Here is a 15,721-nt window from a genome sequence, read left to right on the forward strand (position 1 = left end):
CCACCCTTTCCTGTTGATAGCGGCAAAGGGAATGCTGGGAAATGTAGTTCTTTCCCTGCTCCTGAGCTGGCTCTATAGGCAGGGAGCTAACCAAGGAACTACAGCTCCCAGGGCCCGCTGTTAGTTCTCAGCTCCTAGGCGGGATCCCTGCCAACTGCCGCCCCTGCAAATGGGCTGCCCCAAGCAGCTGCTTGCTTTGCTGGTGCCTAGAGCTGAATTTCACGATGGACAACTTCCTGTCAAATGCCCCCTGGCAACAGGATACTTTAAACATCAGCTTTCCTGGACGCATGATGCAATCAGGACTTGGAGAGTGGGTTAGCTTAGTGGTGGTTGGCTTGGAAAAGAAGGACAAAATTGTCATCCTTCAGCAGACAAAATAAAGACACAGCCAACCTCTGCCCTTGACCATGCATGCCATCTGCCAGCTCCCTGGCCTGTGTTTATTTTACACCCCTGGAGTTTTGCCAGAATGAAACAATGAAACCACAAACGTTATTGGCAGGAGAGGCAAGGAGGTGAGGAGCTGTTCACCATGTGCTAAGTGTATACCATCCCCACCCCCTCTTGTATCATGGACTCTCTGTCCCCCGACTCCCCAAGTGTTACACTATGTGGTGTCAAATAAAGGTGCGTGGCTGCAGGTTACAAGGAATCAGCACACCAACCACATGCAAAGCTAACAAGAGACAAAGAGACCAGAACTGCTGATGAATGCTCTGAGCACGAGGAACAGACTCATGCAAATTAGATCAACTAATCTAAGGATTTGGGAGGAGAGGGAAGGAGAAAGCGATAAACTCCAGATGATACACGTACTGCACACTGCACTTAAACTCATTTATTTACAGGGGAGAGTCTGGGAAATTCCCCTTCCCCAGCTAAAATGACCTTTAACTGTTCCTTGGTTCTCAGCTTTCAGTAATATTCCAGCCAGGGAATGGATCTACCCTTTTCTATATTTTTCTGGGGGTTTGCATCATTATTTGGGAGACAACATTGCTTAGAGGTTCCAATGCAAGACGGAAGTCAGAAGTCATGGGTTCTTGCCACAACACCACCTCTGCCTTCCTGGGCAAGTCACTTAGTGGCTTTGTGCCTCAGTTTCCCCAGCTGTAAAATGCTTTGCTCTCTACAAAGCACAAGATGCCATGTAAGTGTAAAATACTGTTAAATATATTAACTTGCTCTTTGTACTGGTCCACAGGTTTGAGATCTGTGGCTATCCCTCCAATCTCACCTACGAACTTCTTGAATAAACCATTGTCTTAAACCCCCACAAATCAGCTTACAAATCAAGTGGGTACGTCAGAAAACAGCATTCAGAGCAGACGATTTCTGCCTCCAGTTGGTGGAGGATAGAGAGCAGGTTCTATCAAAGAGAAACATGCTGAATAAAGTGCTTTATCCTTGCCTGTGCCCAGCAATGCTCAGATTTTCCCTTGATTTGACTGAAAAAGTGATTTCTTCCACAAGGTACAGGGAGGCCATGCTTCCCCCTCCACCCGCTGCTCCTCCAGGGCCGCATGCTGGATGTCTGTCCAGACTTAGGTAGAGAGGATGGGGAAAGCAAAGGAATCAGCCTCCAGGATTTGTTTTCCTAACACTGTGGTCTGCCCACAGTCTGAGCACATGTACAGGAATTTATAAAACCACAGCTTACGTTAACTAAGAAGAGGGTGAATAAAGAAGCTGCCCCTCCCCACCCTGCAGCGCTGAGCTCAAATGCCTTCCTCACAGGTTCTCCACATAGGCAAAAGCCTGAGAACCACGGGGACCTTACAACATGCCCATGGGGTCAGCAGACCACAGCAGGGGAGGGAAACGTGGCTGGGGTTTTCCTACACCAAGCTCATTTCCGGCTGCTGGAATGACCCCATAGGACTGCTGTGGTTTATACTAGGGACTAACTGGCCCCAGGATCAAAGGACAGCAATGCTGATTTAAACACAGCCCAGAAGGATGTGTCTACACTACAGCTGGGAGCAAGCCTTCCAGTCCAGGTACACAGACTCATGCTCGTGGGAGTCAAGCTAGCACACTAAAAATACCTGTGTGGACACTGTGGCTCTGGTGGAGGCTCAGGCTAGTGACCCGAGCTCAAACCCACCTGACTCCCTAGGCCTGAGTTCGGGTGTCTCGCCTGACTCGCTGCTGGAGCTGCAACATCCAGGCCACTCTTTTTAGTGCCTAGCTTGAGCCTTGTTAGCACGAATTTGTTTATCCAGGCCCTAAGTCACCCTAGATCTTGTGGGTCTTTGTAGCAATACAAGGATGACAATCTTTCTGGAAGAGCCAGCCTCACCTCTCTCAGCACAGCTGCCTGAGAAATACTATTCACCATACCTAAACCAGGTGCCAAAAGGATTGTGTCCCACCTCTGCTTGGCTCCCCTGAGCAGCATCCTTTGAGCTCCTGTGCCAGAGAACAGCTGGCAGTGCTTGCTGTCCTTGTAGCTCAGTCTTGGGCTGGGGGCCGATAGCCTCATCTGTACCCCTGCTTTCTACCACACTGGGGCAACACACCCCCTTGGGGGCACGTTACTTCCCTCCACGGCTCATGCATGGGGGTACAATCCTTTCCTTCACTGGGGCTAGGTGGACTATGCCAAAGCTACTCAGCTGTGACTGCAGGTTCCCTTTCCAGGCTGAGCTAGCTGCTCCTTTCACTTACCAGACAGAGATGTTTGTCATACTAGAGCTGAAGGTTATGAGTTCGATGACCCAGGAGTTAGCTAATGTCTGCAGTGCCTGTAGGCATGTGCCTGTGGCTCAAATGAATCTGGGTAGGCAGTTACCCAGAGAATGCACTTGTGTCATCAGCAGGACAGGGTATGAAGGTAACAGCATTTCAGGTCCCTACTGGATGGCTTGGTAAACTTTGCTACCATCTACTTCTGCCAGTGCAAGCTCCCTGCCATGGTGGAGAACTTTCCACTACCGGGTTTAAACCAGAACAGATCTTTGGCTAAAGGTGGCCCTAAGACGAGTGCTCTTCCCTCGTAGGATAAAAATCCAACCAATGAGCCATCGCTCAGATTCTATGCAGAGGCCGGATGTTACCCATCTGTATAGCCCAGCAAAAAGCCCCTCCCTGCTCTATTTGTTGATACAGAACATTCTGCTAACATGAAAAACTGCTTTGAAAAGAAACTCAGTCTCTCTCAGCACAAGAGGTTTCCAGTTGTTGTTTTTTTTTAATCTTCTCAGCCATTTCCCACAGGTATGTCCAGTACGTCATTTCTGTGTCTGCCCAGTTTCAGCTTTCATTCCACCTCATTTAAAGACCTCAGTATCTATCTGAGCAGCCAACTTCCCTTCTTTCCAATCCACCCTACATCACTGTCAAGGCCAGTGTTAGCCTGAGTGAGCAAGCAGCATGATGCGTTGCAGGGCTGGCGTTAGGCCGATTCCCCTGAATCGGGCCCCGCGCCTAAGACGGCCTCGCGCCCTAAAGAAGAGCACCTAACGTATTAATTTTTACTCATCCGGCAGCGGTCCGGCTCTTCGGCGGCACATCCTTCACTCGCTCCGGGTCTTCGGCAGTATTTTAGCGGCAGGTCCTTCAGTGCCGCGGAAGACCCAGAGCGAGTGAAGGACCTGCCGCCGAAGTGCCACCGAAGACCTGGACCAGCGCCGGGTATTCAAATCGGGCCCCGCACTTCCTAAAGCCGGCCCTGATCTGTTGGGTGGAGACCAACCAAAGAGCTACTAAATATCCACATGCAGAAGTGAAATCAAAGCAGTGTCAACGGACAGGAAATGATTCATGGCTCCATGCCCCATCCTAGACCTCTAGGTCTCATAGGCACAGATGAATTGCCACACTGATTCAAACCCAAGGTCCATCTAGTCCAGCCTCCTGTCTCCAATGGTGGCCAGCACCAGATACTTCAGAGGAAGGTACAAGAATCCCACAGCAGGCAGATGTGAGATAATCTGCCTACCCATGAACATATTATCCTGATCTCTTAAAGGTGGAGATTAGTTTAAGCCTGGAAGCCTGAGATTTTATCTCTCTTCCCAAACCTTTTAGTTAGCAATTAACTATTAATTCTGGATATTCTTGTTATCTCTATACATATCCAATCCCTCTTGAATCTTGCTGAATGCTTGGCCTCAGCAGCCTCCCGTGGCAATGAGTTCCCCAGTTTAATTAAGCATTGTGTAAAAAAGGATTTTTCTCAAGGGGACTCACTGCAAAGGACAGTGGGAGACATGGCATGTTGCCACTACCTGTCCCTTCCCCCTTCCTTGGTGTTCCTAGTTAGGTTGCAGCAAGAGGCTCCATAGAAGCCCCTCTAGTGGTGGGCTATTGAGGATGTGCTGAATCAGTCATGCCCTCTCGCCAGCTAGCACCGCCCACTCCGGGGACCGTGCCAAATGCTGGCAGGGCCAAGGAGGTTGTTATACCACAAACTCCCTCCTAGCAGCCTTTCTAACATGGGCACACTGGAACAAGCGGCCAGAGACTCTGGAAAGCTGTGTCTGTAAAGCCAGCTAAAGTCTTATGGCATTTCAGGTGGAGTGGGAGGAGGGGAATATATTATAATCTCTCCTCTCATTTCAAGCAGTTCCGGTAGCTATTCAAATGCTCACAGTTCAATGGCCAGTGACTAGGAAGCAAGCTCATGCCATCACATCCTAACATGGGGGATGCTTCTTGGACTCCAGACTCCATCTGATTTTAAATCAAGGGTCCAGGGCCTCCACATACTAACAAGCCATCTGGAATTTATGAATATCTTCAGTCCCTTATAGACCACTCCTAAAAAATGTAACAGGGATGAAACCAGGAGGGCTCTATAGAAATGGCCCTAAGAACCTGTAGGATTTAGTAGAGGAAGATATCTTTTCTAAAGGGATATAGGCTTCTATTTGCAAAGGAGTCTAGGTAGAGTGGCCAGATGTCCCAATTTTATAGGGACAGTCCCGATATTTGGAGCTGTGTCTTATATAGTCGCCTATTACCCCCCCACCCGCCGTTCCAATTTTTCACACTTGCCCTCTGGTCACCCTAAGTGTAGGGGAGTTCAATGCCCTACTTCAATTGTATTTCAGTGGGATGCGGAGGCCTAACTCACCTAGGGTATGTCATCACCACAATGGTGTGACTGCAACTCAGGTAGGTATTTACCTGTGAGGAAGCCAATTGCATCAGGCTCAGTCTCCTAGCAACACACTGGACACAGCTGATCCTGGCAGAGGCTGCCTGACTGTTTGCACTTCCTGGGTGTCCCATGGTCCTGATTCTTGACTCCAGCTCTGCTTCACTCCCTCTAACCTCCAGGCCTGGCCACCCCCATAGCTCCAACCGTTAGGTCCAACTACTCATGTCCCGGTCATGATCCTGGCAATACCCAGGCTATCTTTGATCACTAGCATGGCTAAAAATAGCAGTGAAGAGATAGCAGCATGGGATTTAGTGTGAGCTAGCAACACAAGTACATGCCCAGGGTTCCAGGTGGGCTTGTGTCACAGAGTCACCGGGCAATGCTCTGGAACTACTCCATACAAAACCAGCCAGGACTCTGGGGTTACAGGCATCCTCTCTGTGAGCATCCTGTCTCCAGGGCAAGAAGCTTACACCGCTTCAACCTTCCTGGGCCTGACCTCGGAGCATTCAGCATCCCCTTCCATACCGTGCACTTCCCACAGCGAGTCCGCACAGGCGGGGCTCCTGGGGAAGCCAGAGGGCCCTGCACAGCAATGTGACTCTCAGCCAGCCAGTAAAACAGAAGGTTTATTAGATGACAGGAACATGGTCTAAAACAGAGCTTGTAGGTACAGAGAACAGGACCCCTCAGTCAGGTCCATCTTGTGGGGGGAGAGGGGGCCAGGGAGCCCAGAACCCAGTTCTGGGCCTCCTTCCATTTCCCCAGCCAGCTCTAAACTGAATCCCCCTCCAACCCATCCTCTGGCCTTTGTCTCTTTCCCGGGGCCAGGAGGCCACTTGATCTCTTTGTTCCCAACGCCTTCAGTTGGTACCTTTGCTGAGGAGGAGCCCAGGCCATCAGTTGCCAGGAGACAAGGTGTCGGACATTCTCTGTGCAGATAGCATCACACTGGCCCTCGAGGGCTCTGCAACAACCACACATCCTTATCCCACCACCTAGATACTTAAGAAAGGCATAGGGGAAACTAGTATCAAGGGGTAGTATCACAAGGGAAACTGAGGCACCCACACAGTGTTCAGAGAAAACATTAAGAACATTCCTACTTTGTCTCAGCTTGTATGGCCCACACTGGGGTCCATGCTGCTTCATCATCACTGCTACTTCTAGCTAAATTAAAGCTAGCACAGGTATGCCTACCTGAGTTGCAATCACACCTCTGATTGTAGTGTGGACATAGCCTTAGGCTTCTCTGGAAATCCCAGGCATAATTTCCTATTCAATTCTAGAAGATGCTTCAAAAAACCTATAGGGAGTTTACCATATTCTGTTGCTTACTACATGTCTTCTCCCAAAAGAGCTGGAATTTCACCAGCGTCCCATAATTTCAGCAACAATAAAGCACCAGTAAAAGAATCTCAGTTAATTTCACCTGCCCTACACAAAAAGGTGGAGGAACCCGCAGGCATTAGACACAGTGCAGCACGCTCTGTCCCCCTGGTGCTCTGTGCAGAGCTGCAAGACAGGTTCAATTTCGCAAAGCTGGACACTGCCATGACACTTTGCCAGGTTTCCAAAAGCAAAGTTAACCCCAAGATTGAGATTCCCCATTTTCCTGCCATTTCTGGGGGTGGCAAAGGGCCAGGTTTTCTCAAAAAGGGTCTGTCACTATCTGTGGGAGACAAGACAGGTACACGGTCAAACTGGGAGTGGCCTGATCCAAAAGGCCCAAAGGGGTTAGGTGCACAACTCCTATGGAGAGTCAATGGGACAGGTACCTAACTCTCTTAGGCAGTTCAGAAAATCACACCCACTCTCTGCCCACAAATGATGTGCACGCAAACTGTGAGGGCAAGTTTCCAGGCTGGGTTGAGGCCTCTTCCTCTCCCTCCCTCCCTCCCAAGTATTTGTTTGTCTAACAGTCTGGGCAATGCCAGAGTATGAAGGGTAGGAACTACCTGAAAAACAAGTTAAAAAAGAAACATCAACAAGCAAGGAATTTGGTGCTGTTTTGGGGTAGAGCCGTGTATCGGCCGGTGGGCCTAAAGGTCACAATCCGGGGTGTTGACAGGGCAAAGAAGGAAGATGGGGACCAATCTGTTATCGGTGTCTCCAGAGCTAAAACAAACAGCTTTCAAGAGGGTGAGCTGCACAAACAAATCCAGTCGGCAACCTCCTCTCATCTGAGACGCCCGAAGCCAAGACTGGGAGAGCAGAGCAGTGCTGGAAAGGGGAAATCATGGCCCCAGTCCAGAGCAAAACAAAGAAGTGAGAGGGCCTCAGGCTGGGTCATGCCTTGTGAAAATGACAACAACATATTTTTAAGCTAAACAGAAGAAAGAAAAAAAAAACGGAACAAGAAAAAGTCAGCTGCCCCTTCACACAAAACAACACAATGGCACGGGAGAGGGAGCAGGAGGGTTTCATATTTAGTGGGGTGTCACCTCTGGCACGCTCCCAAAATATAAACATGGGACTCACCAGGGTGGGAGCGAGGTTAAATGTTTGCTGCAAAGCCCCAAACCACATGAAACTCATCCGCTTTTGGGGTCTTACTACGGAATCAAATTTCAGGGCTGTGAATGGGCTGAGATTCTCCTTGTTCTTGATAGGACCATGGTTCAGAGTCCTGGGACAGGATGGGTTTTTTGAGGAAATGTCTCCCTCATAGAAGTCATACAGTTTAAGGCCAGAAGGGACCACCAGATCATCTAGTCCAGGGGTTCTCAAACTTCATTGCACTGGGACCCTCTTCTGATGACAAAAATTACTGCACGCCCCCAGGATGGGGGACCGAAACCTGAGCCAGCCCAAGAGCTGCTGCCTCGGGCCAGAGGATGGGAGGCAAAGCTGAATTCCAAGGGCTTCAGCCCCAGGCAGGGGAGCTGAAGCTGAAGACCAAGCCCCACCGCCCAGGGCTGAAGCCGAAGCCCCCGGCCCCAGCAAATCTAATGCCAGCCCTGGTGATCCCATTAAAATGGGGTCGTGATCCACTTTAGGGTCCCGACCCACAGTTTGAGAACCACTGCTCTAGTCTGACCTCCTCTGTATCACAGGGCACCAGCACCTCTCAGCACCCATACACTAACCCCAACAGACATGAAACCAAAACATTACAAGCCACAGGAGACTAGACTATTATGTGCCACAGGCAGAGGGAATAGGAGGGACTGAGGTGCACCAGTGCCTGAGACTTCCACAATGGCAGGGAAATGATTCAGTGAGATATCCCCAGATAATCCTGGCAAGTGACCTGCACCCACACACTGCAGAAGGCAGCAAAAATAAAAACAAAAAAACCCCAAACTCACTCCCAATCTGACCTGAGGGAAATATCAGCTTGTGGTTTGCGTGCCAGTCTCGAGTTTCCATCAGGTTTGCTTTGAAATTTTGAATTCACCGGAAAATTGAACTTAAAGCGAATCTCTTAGGTGGCTGGAGGCGACAGGAGGGGAGGTGTGGTGGTGGGAAACCATAAGGACCATAGCGAATGGAAACGTTTGCATGAACCAGAAAAAAGCAGTGAAAGCCCTAAGTTTCATAAAGCTTCATCCAGACTCTTCTGATGCCGCTGAAAGCTCAGTATTTACCACTCCCCAGGGGCAAGATTTTCAAACAGACATGTTCAGAAAGTGGGTAACAGCACATACCATGTGCCTAATCAGCCATGTACATGAGCAACTGTGCACCCTGGTGCTCATTGCATCTGCACTTGCTGGCCTGCATTCTGGCCCAAGATATTGATGGGTATCTTAAAATAGGAGACAGAAGAATGTGTTCCCAGGTATTTGCTAGTATTTAGAATAGAAGATAGCCCAGAATGGCATTTGCAGCAGAGCAGTAAATACTAGAGGCTCAGTGATGGCTCCAGGAGCTGGAGCCATGCTCAGGGAAGGAGGAGGTACCACATTCCCCAAGCAGTGGTAGCTGGAGGTGTTTTGCCTGCATAATGAGCAGTGATAATTCCTCCAGGGATGCTGGAGGGAACAAGCTTAACTGTTCCAGATACACCACCTGTGTAACAGGCACAGATTGGGTTCCCTCCAGGGCTGTCTCCCAGCACTATTGGTGTGTGAGGGGATAGGAGTGGGTGGGTCATGGCTCTGGCTACGCTCTGCTAGCATGGTGCCCAAAGGAATGGACACCACCACCTGAAAAAGGATGCTGAAAGGTTCCTTAAACATATTATTGTCTGAATAAAACAATAGGATGTCTTGCTGGGTGATACCACTAGTGGGTTTGTGATATACACGTGGGTTGCACCTGGCTGACCAATGGTGGGTATGTACCATTCTCCCAACTCTAGCTGTCATTGTGGTTGCATGGGCTTGGGCTCATTCCTGCCCCTTGCTGTGGCTGCTTTTCCTTCTTATGCCCGCCGTTGTCTGATTGAAAATAAAATGCCACACAGTGCCCATGAGTGTCCGGTTCCAAAACAAGGGGCAAATTCTGGGCTGTAATGAGGAAGTCAGTAGCATCTCTATTGATTCACAGCAGTACCCCCAAAACCAGGTTCTTGGCAGTTTTGTTCCCCCCTGCCCAATAAACTCCCTGCACTCTCAGCAGGGGCGGCTCTAGGATTTGCGGCGCCCCAAGCAGGGCGGCACGCCGCGGGGGGGGGGGGGCCCTCTGGCGGTTGCTGGTCCCACGGCTCCGGTGGAGCATTCGCAGGCACGTCTGCGGGAGGTCCACCGGAGCCGCCTGCCGCCCTCCCGCAGGACGCCGCCCCAAGTGCGCGCTTGGCGTGCTGGGGTCTGGAGCCAGCCCTGACTCTCAGCGCCATCCCCAGTGGCTGTGTAAACCCGACCGAGCACAATAGGACTGTTCCCGCTCCTGTAGCGGTGAGTGCAAATGGCCACTGACCCTTAGCTCCCCACTCCACCACGAGGCACGAGGTTCAGGCATGCAAAGGGAAACCCCATGGGTGTGTAGCCATGCCTGAGGAACCTCCCTTCTCCTTTCCATTAGCTGTACTGCCTCATGACCTTGCATGGTAGCAGGCCAGGAGAGAGGCCAAGCAAGCTCGGCTGCAGTCAGACCTGTGTGCACCCCACTTGAAGGACTAATGGCACTGTTGCAGCTGAGATCACAGCTCTTGCTGTGTACGCTGGCACTGCCACAGTGCAGAGGGGACAGGGTGGCAGAGCACATGGCTCTTAGCCTTGCTCACTAAAGAATAAGCACAAAGGCTCTGTGCACATTGTTGCACCATTGCATGGACTTGTGTGTGTTGTGCGTGTTACACGTGTGCTAAGGGATTGCAACGACGCAGGCAACATCAAAACCTGCTCGTATGGATGAGGCTCATATGCACCAATGTCGCTCCCCCCTTTCCTCCCAAACACACCAAGATTAGGCCTTGTCTTTGGTAAAAATCCATGAGGTCTCAGTCATTAGCTGAGTGACTCTGCAGAGCAGCATTCAGTAATTCCAGGGGGGCTCAGGTTCTGTTTCCTAGGTCACGTCCAAGTCAATTTCTTCTTTGAGTCACTGCTGCAGCAGATTATTGCCACTCACTGCTACGTAAGATTTCGCTTACACAACCCCAGCGTTAGGAAGTGGTTGAATCATGGGGACTGTATGACACTGGTCTCAGCTGTCCATATAGATATCACATGCACCTCACAGGCATCTGATGGGTGGTGGGAGTTGGGAGAGAATTACACCCACTTTCCTTGTAATGGTCTCACACCTTCCCCTCCCCACAGTTTGTGGTTTCAGCGTTAGCTGCCAACCACGGGCAAGTACTATATTTGCATCCATCTCTGTGAGCAACTGGACTGAGACCACAAACTCAGTCACGCTAGTCACTAAACTGTTGCTTGATGCTAGAGACTATTTGTCCCTATTGACGTTGATCAGACTGGAACCATCGAACTACAGCAGAAGGGAAAAGCTCCATAACCCATCATCAGTCAGTCTTGATTGGGGCTTGCCTTGAGTCCAAGTAATGCAAGCAACAGCCTGTAGCTTTGAGAACCCATTATGGACTGGCCTGATCTATCTTCCAGGAGATAGTATTGAGGCCCAGAGCTTGATGGGATTCAAGGATTGGACAAATATATACAAGTAATGGGAACATCCCTAATGACAGTAGAGAGGATTTAAAATGTATAAGAGCTTTAAACTCTTCTGCTTCAGGGCACAGCTCGAGAGCTAGGAAGAAACTTCCCTTATAGGCAGGTAAGTCCCATTATGGGGTTTCTTGAACATTCCCCAGAAGCATCTGGTATTGGCCGCTTTCGGATATGTGGTCCAGTCCCACATGGCAATTGCTGTTCACATGTTCCACTCTTGCTTGAGATGTTGAAAACTATAGGCCCGGCTCTGTGCACAATCCAGCCCCTCCAATTGTTTAATAACTTTTTTTTTTAAGTTGCTGGAATATTTTGAAGTGACACCAGTGTAACACAAGGGCCAGCTCTTCAGCTGGTGTAATCCATGGACTTCAACACTGAAGCCAGCTGAGGATCAGTCTAGGAGATTCACATTTTTTAAATCATTTTGTGGAATTCAAAGCTAACTTATTAAAAAAAAACTTTGGCAAACGCTGACTGAGTCCATAATATGCTCTGATAGCTTTTAGTATTCTGAAAGGCAGAAACCCTCCATCAGAATTCACTAGGTATCAATGTCCTGCCTGAATCACTGGAATATCTGATCAGCCAATGACAGCTTGCTCTGCTGGGGTAATGCCTCCTGCTTATGTCGCTGGTTTAGCACATTGCCCCTTGTGACCCCACCAGGGGAGTTGTGTGTGTGGAGAACATATAGAACTGGACTGAACTGGAGTTCGTTCCTTCCTGCCCATGCAGTTGATCTGAGCTTCTTAATAAAGATTCTCTAGTCTCCTGCTCAGGAATTTTTAATAGCACTTTACACAGGCCTACAAGCAGTTTGAAATAAGATCTACTTCCCTGGCTTAACGGCAAGAACACGTTGACATTCAGGGTGTCCTGGGGTGACCTGAGATTTCAGACACCCCATTACTCCGCTGCCGTGGCCCCAGGAGCACTGAGGGAATTACACTCAGCCACAGGAGAAGAGACTTTTTTCCAAATTAATTTTCCAGGTAACTTCAATCCTCAGAAACTGGGAGCCCCACTGAATTTTTGTGGGGCAGGCGAGCACAGCGTGCTCAGGAGTAGTGCGAACGTCCACTCAGTGCAATTCAATCCAGCCCTACAGCAGCCCTTGCTCTTCCAGTCCTGGGCTGCTCATGCACAGTGTAGCTACCTCAGTGTCCTGCTATTTCAGCCCTTCCCCAGCCCCAGCTGTGGATCCTCAGCCCAGGCCTCCACACAGCTTTGCCAATGGCAATCTTGACCTACTCCCCTCCTTGCTGTTCCAGTCTAGGACTCCACCTGCAGAGCCCTGCCAGTCCAGATCTGCACTGCAGCACCCCGTTGTGTGCCAATCCCAGGATGTGCAGGCCAGTTGTTTGCATCCACTGGGGGGGAGGGAGGGAGGAGACAAGGACAAACCTACTACTCTCAGCTTTACTTGTGGCCTATGGGGGATTTCAACCAAAGTCACCACATGAGCTCTGCTGGCCCTGTGCAGTAACTGGGCAGCAGTGAAGGAGTTAAAGCAGGCGCTGCTCCTATGTCAGAAGTTGTTTGGTGAGAGCAGAGAAACATTGCAGAACTGGCTTTACTGCTGTGCAGCTCCACCCCAGGCAGTGTGTCAGCACTGAGCCTACTCTGCGTACTCCAATGACAAGCTCGTTCACACACAGGAAAAGCCCAGCCACAGTGCAGTGCGCAGAACCGCGCAGTGGTCTTTTGAGGGGATTTCCCTCGACGGAGCACTACTCAGCTTCTTGTAACCAGAAACACATGACTCTGACTGTTCAAGCTCCTTACTGTTACTGCAATTAAGTCTGTTGGTAACTGAAACTGCATCACATAATTAAAGCTGTACGAGTAACTCCCTGTAATCTGATCCCGGGGGCCTGGCCAACTCTGGAAGCTTTAGTTTTTCCGAGCTGCTGCCACAGTGTTTCCAGTGAGAGATGTGCAGGGAAATGTCCCACCTTCATCAGACCCAGCAAGGCCGGCCCAGGAACAAACCAGGCAGCTCAGACTCACTGGCACTGGTTGGGGAGTGGAAGGGAAGAGATGTCATTGGAGTCTGTCTCCCCACCCCACCCCAGAAATGCACCCACCACCCTGAGAATGGAGCTGAAGATCAGCAGTGGACTAGAGCTCTTTGCCCCACCAGGCTGAACATTGGAGGAGGGGGAGAGGGGAGCACGCATCACCAGAGTAACCACAAGGAAAGAGGCAGCCCGGGGAGGAGATCCAAGTTTTGAACTTAGTGACATCTGCAGCCCTGTTGTTGCTGTCCTTCCACTGAATAGGACGGCCCTGTTACACCACAGCAAAGTACAAGGGCCCACGCTCTACCACAGCTCTTCTTTCCTGGTATTGTGTAGGTAGCGCTGCGTCTAATTTCAGAGATTAACCCCAAATCAAAGTGCAAAACTCTCTGTGGAGTTCAGTAGTTCAAGCACACAGACCAACACAGATACCCCCTCCAAATGCACATACACGCAGCTGCTTGCATCAGAGACGACCTGTGCCTGCTGATATGGGGGGGAGGGGGACGGACGGACAACCCTGGAACAGCTCAAGTGTTACACACACACACACCCGCAGTCTCTGCCTCCCAGAAAGCAGCAGCCCCTCCCTGCAACTTCCAGCTCTTCCTTATGCCTCTGCCTCTCCCTGCCCAAAGCAGCTCCCTGCTGCACCATGTGATTGAGCAATCTAGGGATGCATGTGACCTAGGGTGACCAGATGTCCCCATTTTATAGAGACAGTCCCAATTTTTGGGTCTTTCTTATATAGGCTCCTATTACCCCCCAACCCCGTCGCAATTTTCCACATTTGCTGTCTGGTCACCCTAATGTGACCCCACCTGCCCCCTCCCCTGACACGCGTCGCCTTTGGCTCGCATACCTCATACCTTCATAGACACACAAACAGCCATTTGCAAACATACACACCACAGCCACTCTCACCACGCATTTGCTCACAAGTAACTCTCATATATACATATATGCACAGTCATTACCTTCACACACTCATGCACTGGCTCAGATGTAAAAGCCACTCAACATGCACCACCAAGCTAGATTTTCATTTCTGCCCCAAAATGCTAGTGACACATGAGTCTTGGTTTCCACCCTCATGCAGACTGAACCTCACCATCCCCCCACCTGAATCACTTTTTGATGTGGGAACCTGAAGATCTACATTTGCTTTCACTTTTGCATTCAATTGACCTACATTGCAAGCAGGCACTTGGTGCTGCATAGCTTTTCCCAGCTGCTTTGAGTCCCGACTTTCAAAAACAAAACAGTGTCTTAACACTTGTAAAATCCCCGCTGATCTGGCATGTATGGCCTTGTACAGTAAATACCTTCAACAGCAACCTGCTGCTCTCATTGAGAAAGTCACTCATGTCCAGCCCTGGAATGGCTTAGAGCTCGGAGGTGTCACAGAAACTTTATTCCAGTATTTTGCACAACTTCTCCCTGTGGCTTTGCTTTGAGTGTGCTTGCTGCACTTTGGATTTGTTTTTCCACAAACAAAGTTTTGATAGTGGAAAGGAAATTTTGGGCCGGAGATTTGTTTCAACACAAAACAAATGGATGAAACAAAATTATTTTTGTGCAAAAGTGGAAATCATTTAAGGTTAGATCATCAAATCAATGAACCCGAAACAATACAATATGCTATAGATGACCAGTCACACTGCTCAGTTATTGAATATCCAATATTCAGAGTACTCAGGATGATGGGTTCACAGGTGATCCAGAGAGAGGCCGAAATCCATTCATTGAGTCATCCTGAATAGGGAACTGTAGCAATGTGACAACTCACTGGCACAGTGCCTCCTGCTGGTCATCCAGGGAATTAGTGTTTCCAGCCTTTGGAGCACCCTTTGCAGCTGGCATCTCACCTGCCACTGGCCCCGTGTCCCTCCCAGATCCCGGTGCCCCTTTATCTTGGGGGTGCTGCCCCCTGGCAGTACCCCTGCAAATCTGGGTCCCCCCTCCCAGGAGACCCTCCCCTCCCCCAACCCTCTATCCCCACCTCACCTCAGTCTATGGTTACAGCCAATCACCATCTAGGCCCCCCGCTCACTGAGGCAGACTGTAGCATACACGCCATTCATCATTGGTAAAGGGGGGGTTGGACCTGCTGCCTCTGCAACCCTCATACCTGGTTTAGCCTTGCACAGAGCCTGCAGAGTTGACAGGCAGGAGCTCCCCAGCTCCTCTCACCTTTCCCCAGCCCTGCTCTGATGCCTGCACCCTCAGCTCCCAGGCAGCTAAGTCCTTCACCCTCTGAAGCTGAAGGGAAAATGCCTTTTCCTTTTGGCTCACGGCCCTTCTTATAAGGGCCAGCTGGGCCCTGATTGTACTGGCTACAGCTGTAGCTGCTTTCCCAATCAGCCCAGCTTTTCCCCTGCCACAGCCCTCTCCCAGGGCTGTTTTAAGCCCGTCAGGGCCGGAACGGGGTAACCACCCGGCTATGGGAACTAATTAGTGAAAAATTGGGTGAGTAGTTTGACAGGTGGCAGAGCCTGCGTAGGAGC

General features: G+C 50.2%; 1 long non-coding RNA gene across 1 annotated transcript in view; it reads right to left on the bottom strand.

Annotated features, from left to right (window-relative positions):
• The window catches only part of LOC120381131, a 71,131-nt gene extending 55,655 nt beyond the window's left edge, over positions 1-15,476 (bottom strand). Inside the window, exon 1 of the long non-coding RNA XR_005587944.1 lies at positions 15,346-15,476. This is a non-coding gene — a long non-coding RNA (uncharacterized LOC120381131). The remainder of the gene's footprint in view (positions 1-15,345) is intronic.
• Positions 15,477-15,721: the final 245 nt, after the last annotated feature.

Source organism: Mauremys reevesii, linkage group 13, assembly GCF_016161935.1.
Source record: "Mauremys reevesii isolate NIE-2019 linkage group 13, ASM1616193v1, whole genome shotgun sequence".
Lineage (NCBI taxonomy): Eukaryota > Metazoa > Chordata > Testudines > Geoemydidae > Mauremys > Mauremys reevesii.